Raw genomic sequence first — 11,871 nt, forward strand, 5'->3', positions numbered from 1 at the left:
TATCCCCAGGAACATTTCGGTTAGAATTTTTTATCGGATCAACTAAAGAAAGAACATTGAGGGTGGGTATGGCTAGCTTCTTAGGATTCTGCATTTGAGTGTCTTTTCCGGTATAAACAAAGGCGTTTACTAAATAATGCGTTCGAGCATCACAGAGACACATCATTTTGATTCCGTATTTTTCCGGCTTACTTTTGATAAACATTCAAAATCTACAATTACCGCGAAAACCAATCAACATTTCATCCACGATTACATATTCCCCACATGAATTTGTTGTATTTGTTTGTATGACAATTATTCATGAAGCGATAAAATATATCGGAAATATGGGCTAGCTTGTCTCCGGCTTCAATGCGCTGACTTCTGGTGTCTGAATCATCAAATCTCAAAGCTGTAAGGAGAAAATTAAATCTTTTTGCAGTCATTACGGAACGAAATATATCACGACCCGTGCCATCAGTTGCGAAAAGGGAATTAATATCTTCGTGGTTCGACTTGAATACGCCTGCCAAGAAAAGGAGACCAAAAAATGCCAACATTTCGGTTTCGTCAACATGATTTAAAAATTGGCAGGATAAGGCATTGTGCCCATAACTAGCTTGCAAGTTCGTTATTTTTTAATTGGTCTTCTCGATAATTTCTTGATTATTGCATCGTCAACTAACAGCTTAAAAGCTTCTGTGGCTGAATTTGGTTTCTTAACTCGTGCTGGACCAGAAAGTCCTGGTAGATACGAAACAATATTGCTTGCACGAGCACGGCTTGGGGTAGGAGCTTTTGTTGACCATTTTTTTTTTTATTTTTCCCATAATAGTAGCTTCTTACGCCAATTTCACTCTCATCATCTTTCAAGTGGCAAATTACCAACACCCGGTTCAGAATCACTATCGCTTGCAGAAATATGTTCACTAACGATAGTCTCGGCATCAGAAATCTCGCTGTCATTATCAAAAAAAGTGTTAGCAAGCTGTTCTAACTCGTGCTCTGTTAGTGGTGCCTTTGTATCCTTTAAAGAAGCCATTACATTAAAAAATTAGAAAACCCAAAAAATTACGTGTAACGTATGGCGGGGTCAATTTTGACCCATTTAATTCACAGACCTTAGCTAAACGAAAACTCAAACGCGACTGCCACGCAGAAATATTCTACTCAGTACGGCCGAGGAATACATGGAAGGCAGTGTTGCCACTTGCAATAATTTTTCTTAAATAAAATTTTTTATTTCGGATGGGGTCAAAATTGACTCACCATACCAGTTAAGGGCTACAACAGTTTTTTAATTTGTACAAGTAGAAGGTATGAATTTAACTGAATAAATTAATTAATAAATCTAGCTTTTATTAAAAAATATTCAATATACACATGTAAACAAAAGAAGCTCTTTTATGAAGTGGCATCTAATAACAAACTGATTTTTTTAGATCTAACAACCAACAACTTTATTTTAAAATATATGAAAGTAACGAAGCAAAGATATGGCTCCTACATGATTTTGCATTAATTAAATAATGTTTGCAGACCTTAAAACTGTCTCTTAACAGCAAAAAACATGTTGCAGGATTACTTATGCTTTAGACGGGATCTGGAGAATTCTAACTTTTATTCGTTTGGTAAAAATATTTAAAAATTACCTTGTTATAAATTTTTCTTCAAAACTTTATAAGTACGAGACTGCTGACTGAGACACCCACCATAATTACAATTGCCTTCGACTCTTAATGGAATTCGCCAATATTTTTCATTGAAACACTATCAATATTATCACCACTTTAATTCTTGGTTATTGTTTACAATATGCTGTGGATGTAGAGATTTCTCGGCAATTTAATTGGTCAACTGGTTTACTAAAACGGACGCCAGTGGCGCCGCGTGTCGAATTATTATGAATTGGCCTGTATTTGTGTTTTCTACTAGGCACTCTATGGTTTGCTTATTAGTGATCTATGTAAGGGTTTTGGTTGGGCCCATAGCGGCTAAACCCATAAAGTAACGAGAGAAGTTTCTTAATCTCCGGTCTTGCGGCTTTTGGACTACTAATTAAGAAGTTCCGCGACGCATCTGGGGGGTCTTTGCAGCTCCTGCGTTTGTCAAAGGTGAACCGTGCTGTCCGCTGTGACGGAGAGAGATTAATCGTGTCGTGAAATAAATCTAGTATCATCTCTCTCCGCCAGTACATTTTAAGCTAAATGAACACTACAAACTAAAATTTATTGATGTTTCTTCATTTTCAACCAATTATTTATTTTTTGAAGCAGGATGATTCTTACTGGTTCAATACTTTTCGAAACTTCGTAAGTAGTTTTCACCGTTGTGGACATTTCATTTGGTGTTCCGTGTTTCCATTGAGAAATCTCTCTTAGAGCCATGACCCAGTGATAAGGATTTCGCACTGAAGCCAAAACACAAATAATTTCGCCGCCCTTAGCCCCGTCAACCCACATCATGCCTTAAGTCCTATGTGGTATGAAATAGAATACCATGGAACTTGACCCATAAGCTTACTAGTTTTTTTTTCTCTTTAATTGATTTTAATATTGTTTTAATTTCTTTCTCTGATTCAACATGATTTTATTATTTTATCACCGTCTCATTTTAATCTTTAAAGCTTAAGTAACTATATTTATCTTATAATTATGTAAATTAAAAAACTTCAATGTTACACTTTATTATGTAATACTTCCGAAGTGATCAATGACGGATTCAGGTATCTTTAGGTTATAAACTTAACTTATAAAAATGTAAACAAAAATAAAGAAAAGAGAAATATTTAGGACTTAAATATTTAGGAATATATACAGGGTGTCCCGTTGAAGTGTCTTCCGCCAATGGCAATATCTGTTTAACTTTCTAATATTGTCCAATCATGATATGCCTTAGGACAGTAATCACTTTTTCAAAGTTATTCTTTATTGTGGAAATAATACAGGGAGTTCCCAGGATAATTGCTTTTTCACTTAATTACTATTAATTTTGGTTTTATACTGCAAGAGAAATAATGAATGTTTTATCGTGATCATCAGTTTAAAAACTTTCTTGTTTCATTCTAATTTCATATTAATGAGAAAATATGTGAATGTTTCATCTCATAAAAATATTATGTGTTTTTAATATACTACGAAACACTCTTTTAGAAACAGTTAATAGTAGGAAAAACTATCACTAAAACGAATTTTATGTCGTCTCATAATTTTGATATTATTATTTGAAACTTTCATAAAAACCTTGCCTTTGTGTTGTTGTAATGCATTGCTAAGGTAAACAAATTGTCCAGTTTGAGTTTTTTTGTCATATTGACATTGGGTCAAAGATAAAAAATACGTAAGAAATACTTGCTCAATTTGTTTTGGAATTAGTCTACAATACCTTATGTTAGGTACACAGCGCATGAGTATGCAGAAATGCATTTTATCTACGGAAAAAGTCATCAAAATGCCAACGAAGCCGCTAAACTCTACAGGGATCGATTTTTTCTAAAAAACCGTTCTAACTGCAGAGTGTTTCCTGCTGTGCACAAAGCGTATTGCGCAGGAAAAATGCCAGGCGTTTCAGGAGGTCAAGGAAGAGCTCGTCAATATAATGATGAGGTATGAGGTAATCTTAGATGAAGTGCTTGAAAATCCATCAATTTCAATAAGAGCTATCCAACGACGAACGGGAATTTAAAAAATTCCCGTTCGTCGCCGTAAAAGCCGTAATGTACGACTGTGCATCGTACATTAAATAGATACCAGATGCTCCCATTCCATGTTCAAAGAGTAAAAGCTCTTCGTCCAGCCAATTACAGAAAACTGGTAGTATTTTATCAAGATTTGCTGAGAAGAATACATGCGAATTCAGACTTATTGAAAAAGCATTCTTTGGAGTCCTCATGTCAACTTTTCGGAATTTTGAATATCCCTGAAAGGGCAATGTACATAAAAGAGTAATGGAAAATCCATATGCTTTTCAGCAGGATAAATTTCAGCACCAATTTAAAATTAACTTTTTGACGGGAATATTCAACAACAGGGTAATTGGTCCAGTCGACCGTAAAAACCCCATCTTCGTCAAGAAATGAGTTTAAGCCAGGTAATTTTCCCCTTTTCAAAATTTGCTTTTTTTCTATCAAACTTAATTCCTTGAAAAAACACTCTCTTTGTACCATTTTCACCAATTCTTTTTCTGCTGCATTCTGCGTTTTCAAGACAGATAACTCCCGAGAGAGATAGAGCTTCCCAAGTTTACTAGACCTACAATTATTTACAAATCTTAAACACCAACCAAAAATTCTTACTAGTTTCTTAAAACCGTGAAATTTTTGGTAAATAATTTAAATGAAACTATTTTTGTAGCCACAAAAAATTTAACTAGTTTCTGGAAGTTCATTCAAACTTAAAATTTCTAAATTCTCTAAAAAACATTCAGCCTGTTTCAACCAGGCAAGACCATTAAACTACAGAATATTATCCTTTAAGTTAGAAGGAAACACTCCCTTAGATACTAAGTCGGCTGGGTTATCTGCCGATTTAACATAACACCAGTCTCCAGGATCAGTCAAATCTTGTATCTGTACCACCTTATTTGAAACAAATTGATTAAACTGATTGGCAGCGGATTTAATTCAACTTAAGGCTACTGTTGAATCACACCATAAAATCACTAGATGAACGTCAAATCTTTTGAATTCCAATACATCCTTCATTAGCTTCGAAAGCACTAATGCAGCTGAAAGTTCAAATTTTGGTATAGTTGAAACCTTTAAATGTGCAATTTTACTCATTGCACATAACAACCTAGCCTGAATAGATCCCAATTTATTTATAGACCGCATATAAATACAAGCACAAAGGCATGCTGGGCTTGCATCTGAAAATCCATGAAGTTCCACTCTTTCTGGATCATTTCAGCAAACAAATCTGAGCTTAGAAAAACTATTTAATTCCCATATTTCCCTTTCAAATCTTTGCTACTCATTCCTTAAATCCTTTGGAGCCTCACTATCCCATGATAACTTCAATAACTACAATTTTTGAAATAGAATTTTGAATTTATTGTATTATTATACTTACATTTAATAACCCTAGCAGATCAGAGATTTGTGCAATACTAGAAAGAATTCTTCGTTTGGTAACCAAACCAACCATCATTTTTTAAAAACACAATTTTAAAAGTAAAGGCATCCAAAGAAAAATTCCAAAGTAAACTAGATTTGGTTTTCTCTCCTTCCCCTAAATCCAATAAAATGTCCCGTCCATCTGTTTTTAGACCCATTTAACCCAAAAATTTATTTGAACTCCTTATTATTTAAACAGAATTTTTTCAACTTAATTTTTCAAAGTCTGCCTACAAATCTCATTTGCTTCTTCCAATGTTGAGGAAGCGGAAATTCGGAAATCCAGTCATCCACGAAAAAATCGTGATTAATTGCCCTAGAAACATTCGGTTGATCTGTACTGCATTCTATTGCTAGTTGTTCTAGATACCGAATTGCTAAAAAAAAGCTTAGTATTAAAAAGATAGTCCAAAAACCACTATGTTTAAGTCATAAATCTGAATCTCATTTTGATCCTTTCACCACAAAATCCTTTGGTATGATCTTTGATCTTCTCTTACCCAAATTTGCCTATATATTTTGGTGATATCCGCGTAAAATGCTACGCTATTTTGTCGAAACCTTAACAAATTTTCCTGGATTTTAGGTCCAATATACTGCAAGTCATTTATAGAAACCCCACTTTGTGATTGCGCCGAACTATCGTATACAACCCATGGCTTTGGTGTGGATCTTTTGCTTCTTTTACCACCACATGTTGTGGAAGAAAAATTGATATCTCATTCCTCAAACTCCTCACTTTAGTCATATAGCCTCGCAATATTGTTCTCACAATAATTCATTTTTTAAAAACCTTTTTCCAATTAACCTTTGCAGTGCCTTCTGCTTCGAGCCCTCAAATTTCCCTACCGTATTCTTAAAAGGAATGGTCATCACGAACCGACTATCCTTTCCCCGAAATGTAGTCGAAGCAAATAAATCTTCATACATAGCTTCCTCTGAAGTTATAGTTTCTAAATGTAGAAAGCCAGGTTCCTCCCATTTCAAAAACTGTTGAAGCTGATCTTGCACATCCCAATTTACATTTAAATTACAAAATATTTTACGTCCCTTTCCATTAAACACATTATTTTGTACCTCTCGAGACACGACCCAACCTAAAGAAGTAATTTGAGGCATTGGCATATTATTACCCAATGAAATTTGAATATCTCGCCCGATTTTTCAAAATATCTTTGCTTCGAATAACATATATAAAACTCCTCGGGTATATAAAATCTTAGATTAGCCAAACAAATATTCTTCGGAACTTTAAGCGCATCCACATTTATTTCAGAAAGAGGCAATTGTTCACTAATCCTGGGTATTATTAAACAAAAAACTGAAGCCCTGAAATCACCCAAGGTTGATAAGGTTCATAAAAACTCGATATTACACCTTCTAATAATATTTCAGGTATCTTTCGTATTTGGCTTATCCCCAGTACAAAAATATCTTCTGGTTTACTCTGCAAACTAAGTTTCTGATACAGCTTCTCTAATATAAAGTTACTCTTAGAACCTGAATCTAACAAAACCACAGAGTCTGTAAAATTTCCCAAAATATAACTAACCTGACCACAGCTGTCAAAAGTAACACTTGCTTTTGAGAACTATGATCCAAGCCATGACCCACATTTGTATTTAATAAGCGCACCCACTAACACCATATTCCAGAGTGTCTTTAACATCCTGAGTAGTATTTTCCTTTGAAAAACTCTTTCAATAATGTAAAGGCGTATGATAATCATACCCACATTTTTCACATTTCTTACAAAGTTTAACCAAATGTTTAAAATAAAACGACTTAAGTTTTTCTTATGTTATAACCCAACTTAATACATGTACAAGATGCAGTTTAATAATTACAAATTAATCGATATACCGTATATATCTTATATAAAACGACGGCTTCTACCTACTACTAAGTTACAAAAGCGCACAAATTATTTCCAAGGATCCATGTATTTCTGGCTATTGGAGTTTTTGCATGGAGCATTTTTAAATTAATATAATCCTAACAGAAGGTTTTAGTGATAGTTTCCCGTACTTTTTCTAATAAAGTGTTTCGTACTTTTAAATTGATGGCCGCGTTCAAACATTCATTATTTCTCTTACAGTAGAAGAGCAAAATAAATAGTAATTAAGCAAAAAAGTAATAATCCTGGAAACTCCCTGTATTATTTCCACAATAAAGAAGAACTTTGAAAAAATGATTACTGTCCTAAGGCATTTCATGATTTTACAATATTATAAAGTTATTAAAGTTAAACAGATATTATCATTGCCGTAGTTAAGATTTTTTGAAAAAATTTGGTCAGTATCTTTGAAAAATCTTAAAATTCGCTTATAACTCGAAAACCGTAAACACTTCACTTAGGTAATATTGACATATTTCGATTAAGAATTTAAGGTTCCACAGCAGCAGTGAAAGCACGCCTCCCCGTGGTGTTTTCTTACACACCTTGGCTTTTACCGTTGAGCCGTTGAGACTCCCTGTCACCTTCCCATGATTTAGAATTTGGTTGACCCAACCGCTTATCATGGGATGTACATCTCGTGCCGCTATAGTATCATGAATTAAGTCTGTAACGTGTTGTCAAATGCTCCCCAATGTCTAAGAATAAGGCTCCTAGGGCGATTTCTTTGTTGTCTAAAGATTGTTTGACCCTGTGGGCTATATCGTGGATCGCTGATTTGCAAGGTTTATCCATTTAATATGCATATTATGTCGATGTTGAGGGATAGACTGAAATACATCGTCACTTATATGCCTATCTATAAGCTTTTTCTTTGTTTTCAGGGAAATGATGTAAGGCAGATTAGTCGGAAGAATATTCTATATGCCTGCTTTATTTCTAGATATTCATAGGATTTTGCTTTATCCACAGCATTAATTATCTGACCGTTTTCTATATGAAGGTCACTTGGTTATAGCTTACCCTTAATAATGTTCAGAGTTTAGCACTTATGCAGTGGAAAGCTAATGCATATATCATCAAAGAACCTGTTCACTATTTTTAACATCTGTTCTAGTTGATTTAATGTTGCCACAAGAATTTTTAAATCATCCATAGGTTGATTGTATGAGTAGATGGTTTACTTCTGTTAGTTCTTTGTTGTTCTTTTTTAGGCCAAATCCGCACTTAGTTGAATTGAGTTGGGTAGAAAGCGGTCTTATGGCAAGGCAGAATCAAAATGGACCTAACGAATGGAATATACCCCTACGAATAGGAATCCTATTAGTTTAAATGCAGTTACCGTTAGGCACCTAGAGTTTTTTTGATGTTCGCCAAGATGCCATAGTAAGTACTAAAAATGAAATTATCTGCTTATCTATTTTATACAATTTAAGTAATATGTATAAAGTATGTGGCATATTATATTATATATAATATATATTATTTATGTAGTATATAGCATTATATATAATATTTATGTGGCACTGCGTCAGAAGCTTTTCGGTAGTCAATGTATGCTGCGAAAACGTTTCTCTTATTGTTAGATGCCTTGATGCGGATTGATGCAGATGCTAACTAAGAAGTCGATAATGCTAATAATAAGCGTCGTTTAGGAGGTAGGCCAATTGTTGATGTGTTGACCACAATATCTTAATCCTATATTTTTGGACGTGATCCAAAAATTTTTGGACGTGATGGGCCTGGAGCTTTCCAGTGATATAGCTTTTTTATGACATTAGTAAATGCAAATAGTAAAAATTTGATTATATGCTTGAACACTTGCTCGTGCTTCATCTAGCCATTTAGTGTTAAGGTTGCATTCACTAGTTGTTAATTGCGTGCCCCACAATGCCGGAGTTTTCTTTAGTGGGGTAAATGATAGTAAGGTAAGTTGGGGTATGATCGGACAAGGGGCAAGTCCGAACGCACCCTCCAAAAGTCATATTATTTTGAAGTAGGGGGTAAGTTCGAATAACTTTTTCCGATCTTGCCCCAATACATCTACAGCATTGATTTTTTGTTACAGGTCTGACGATGGTTCGAAAATATGTAAGAAAATCCGACAGGGGGAAAAAGTACACCAAGGAGGACCTTGCGAGAGCCATTAATGAATTAGAAGGGGGATTAATAACCCTCCACGGTGCATTAAAAAAATATCACATCCAATCAACACTGCATGATCATTCTAAAGGAACCCATCGGTTAAAAAGCCAAACGCTGGGAAGGGACTTGGCAATTTCCTTAGAACATGAAAGGATTTTGGCAAATGGTCTTAAAACACTTAAGAAATGGGGGTTTGGTCTCTCAAGAAAGGAAGTTTTGTTTATTGTAGCTGAGTACGTAACAAAAAATAACATTAAGACTCCTTTTAAAAATAATATGCCAGGTGCCGACTGGTTTTTTAATTTTAAACAACGACATAAACTTTCGATTAAAAAGCTCCAGGCGGTGGAATATTCGAGAAAGAAAGTGACCGATCCTTTTATAATCAATGAGTATTTTAGCCTATTAGAGACAGTTTTAAATGACTTAAAATTAAATGATCTTCCACGGCAAATTTGGAATTTAGATGAGACGAGCTTGTCTATAAATCCATCTAAAACAAAGGTAGTTGGTGCAAGAGGTGTAGCTTGTTCCCGTGTTACCACTGGTCCCGGAAGAGAGAACGTTACAATTTTGTCTGCTGTGAATGCTGTTGGTGACAAAGCGCCCCTTTTAATTGTCTTTAAGGGCAAGAATGTATGGAACCAGTGAATGGCAGATCGAGACGGCGAAACAGATGTAGCATACGCTGCTAGCAGTAATGGTTGGATAGAGACTGATATTTTTGTCAACTTCATTAAGAAAACGTTAATTTCTGCACTGGGTGGGCTACGACCGATTTTACTTATATATGATGGACACAGTACGCACGTAGACAATAGGGTAGTAACTCTTGCACAGGAAAATGGTATAACTATTTTAAAGCTTCCGCCGCATACCTCCAACCTTTTGCAGCCCCTTGACCTTGCTGTATTTAGGTCATTTAAAACATCTTTGGACCAAGAATTAGTTACTTGGCAAAGACAGAATCAAGGCGTTAAATTGCCAAAGAAAATATTTTCCGAAAAAGTGCGGAAAATATGGAATAACATAAGCCCAATTGTTATTCAGAATGGATTTAAGAAAAGTGGAATATATCCTTTTAATCCGACAGTTATTCCAAAAGAAAAATACCATTCTGAAACATTAAAAAAATTTGAAAATATAAAGAACGCCGGTGTAGGCGTAACTGACAAAGCGAATGGTAATAATGACATTCTGGGCAGAGGTATATTAGATGCAGGGCCAAGCAGTGCTTCGCCTAAAATCACGACTGACGGGGAAATATCTGAGGGACAGTCTGGACCAACAAATGTTTCTTTTAAAGACCTCCTACTTGCAACCGTGAAACAGAATCCCATAAATGCTAAAATCAGAAAAAAAGACGTGTTGCAACTGCTGCTGAAGTTATCACGCATATAGATGTAGATCAGATGTTAGAATGCAGCACGAAGTGCCCAACACAAAGAACTAAGAAGCCTAGAAACCAAGAGTGTGGAAGCTTAGAAAGCACTAGCAGCGAAAGTAGTATTTTTAGTAGCTTTGTTTATTTCTACGATTTTTCCCGCATAATATTTTATAGTTTTCTTGCTACAGTATTTGACTAAAATCCAAGCATTTAATTTAAAGTTTTCCAATTCATCTCTCTGTTCTTCGTCAAGGAAATCTAAATCGTTATCAGAATCTTCGTACAATGGTTCTATTGTAACATGGTTCTATTATTTCATATATCACAAGGATCTGATGGAAGCTCTGATGGATTCCTTTCCATGTTACTATAATCATAATAATAATAATAATAATAATAATAATAATTATTATTATTATTATTAATTAAATCCCTTTACCTGAATTAAAGTACACATGCATTGATAACAGATATTTACGATATCAAAGGGATCAATTTGAAGTTTACGTGTATGGGTATCTTGGAAACTACATAAGAGATAAAAAATTGGTTAAATGGCAAAAGTTGTAGGGATATTAATATAATTTCAGCCATGACTACGAAGATATTTTGCAGTACAGTTAATTACTTTTAATTTCTTGACTTTTGTTCTATCGATGTTTAAATTATCACTAACTTTTCTTTACTATATATAGGTAATTTCTAAATAACACAACCAACTACTTGTAACTACACTATTAAGTTGAATTAATTAAACCATTTTATGTTAAAATAAAAATCCTGCAGACTTAACCTACGATTCCACTGCAAGTAAGGACTATTTCTTTACTACTAAAACGATTTGAAATTATGCATTTTTTACTTTTTTTTCAACAGTTTTAGTTACCTTGCCAATGGTGTTTATATTTATATTATTTAAGACATCCCAAACTCTGTCTTCTAATTGTTCTAGAGTTGCAGAAGGTTCAAACTCGTAGACCTAATTTTTAACTCATCCTCAAATCAGCTCAAAGAGCTTTAATATCTGGGACCCTACCTGGCCAATTTACAAGTCCGCGCTTTGCGATAACTTTGTTGTTCGCAGCCTAGGAGGCTAGTTCAAGTCGGAATATTGGCGTGAATTTTAAATAAACATAAATAGTAATAAATAAATACAGTGTAAGTAAATATTTCCAATATTCTTAAGTTATCGTGTTTAGTATATACGTATAGAAGAAGTCAGTTGGGTATAGCAATTTTAATTCACATCTTAGAAAGAAAGAAAGAAAGAAAATGTGCTATATTACGTAAGAATAATCTTGTGTACAAGCATCCTACAAGCTAAAAAAATAAAACAAAAATAAAATT

General features: G+C 34.3%; 1 long non-coding RNA gene across 2 annotated transcripts; it reads left to right on the forward strand.

The window, feature by feature from the left end:
* The first annotated feature begins 3,300 nt into the window (after positions 1 to 3,300).
* Positions 3,301 to 8,673, forward strand: LOC126745268 (uncharacterized). Of its 2 annotated transcripts, none has more exons than XR_007663490.1 (3): positions 3,301 to 4,071; positions 8,207 to 8,378; positions 8,579 to 8,673. It is a non-coding gene; the product is annotated as an uncharacterized LOC126745268 (long non-coding RNA). The 2 variants fall into 2 exon arrangements; XR_007663491.1 differs by having other exon boundaries at positions 3,301 to 3,587.
* Positions 8,674 to 11,871: the final 3,198 nt, after the last annotated feature.

This window comes from Anthonomus grandis, chromosome 15 (assembly GCF_022605725.1).
Source record: "Anthonomus grandis grandis chromosome 15, icAntGran1.3, whole genome shotgun sequence".
NCBI lineage: Eukaryota > Metazoa > Arthropoda > Insecta > Coleoptera > Curculionidae > Anthonomus > Anthonomus grandis.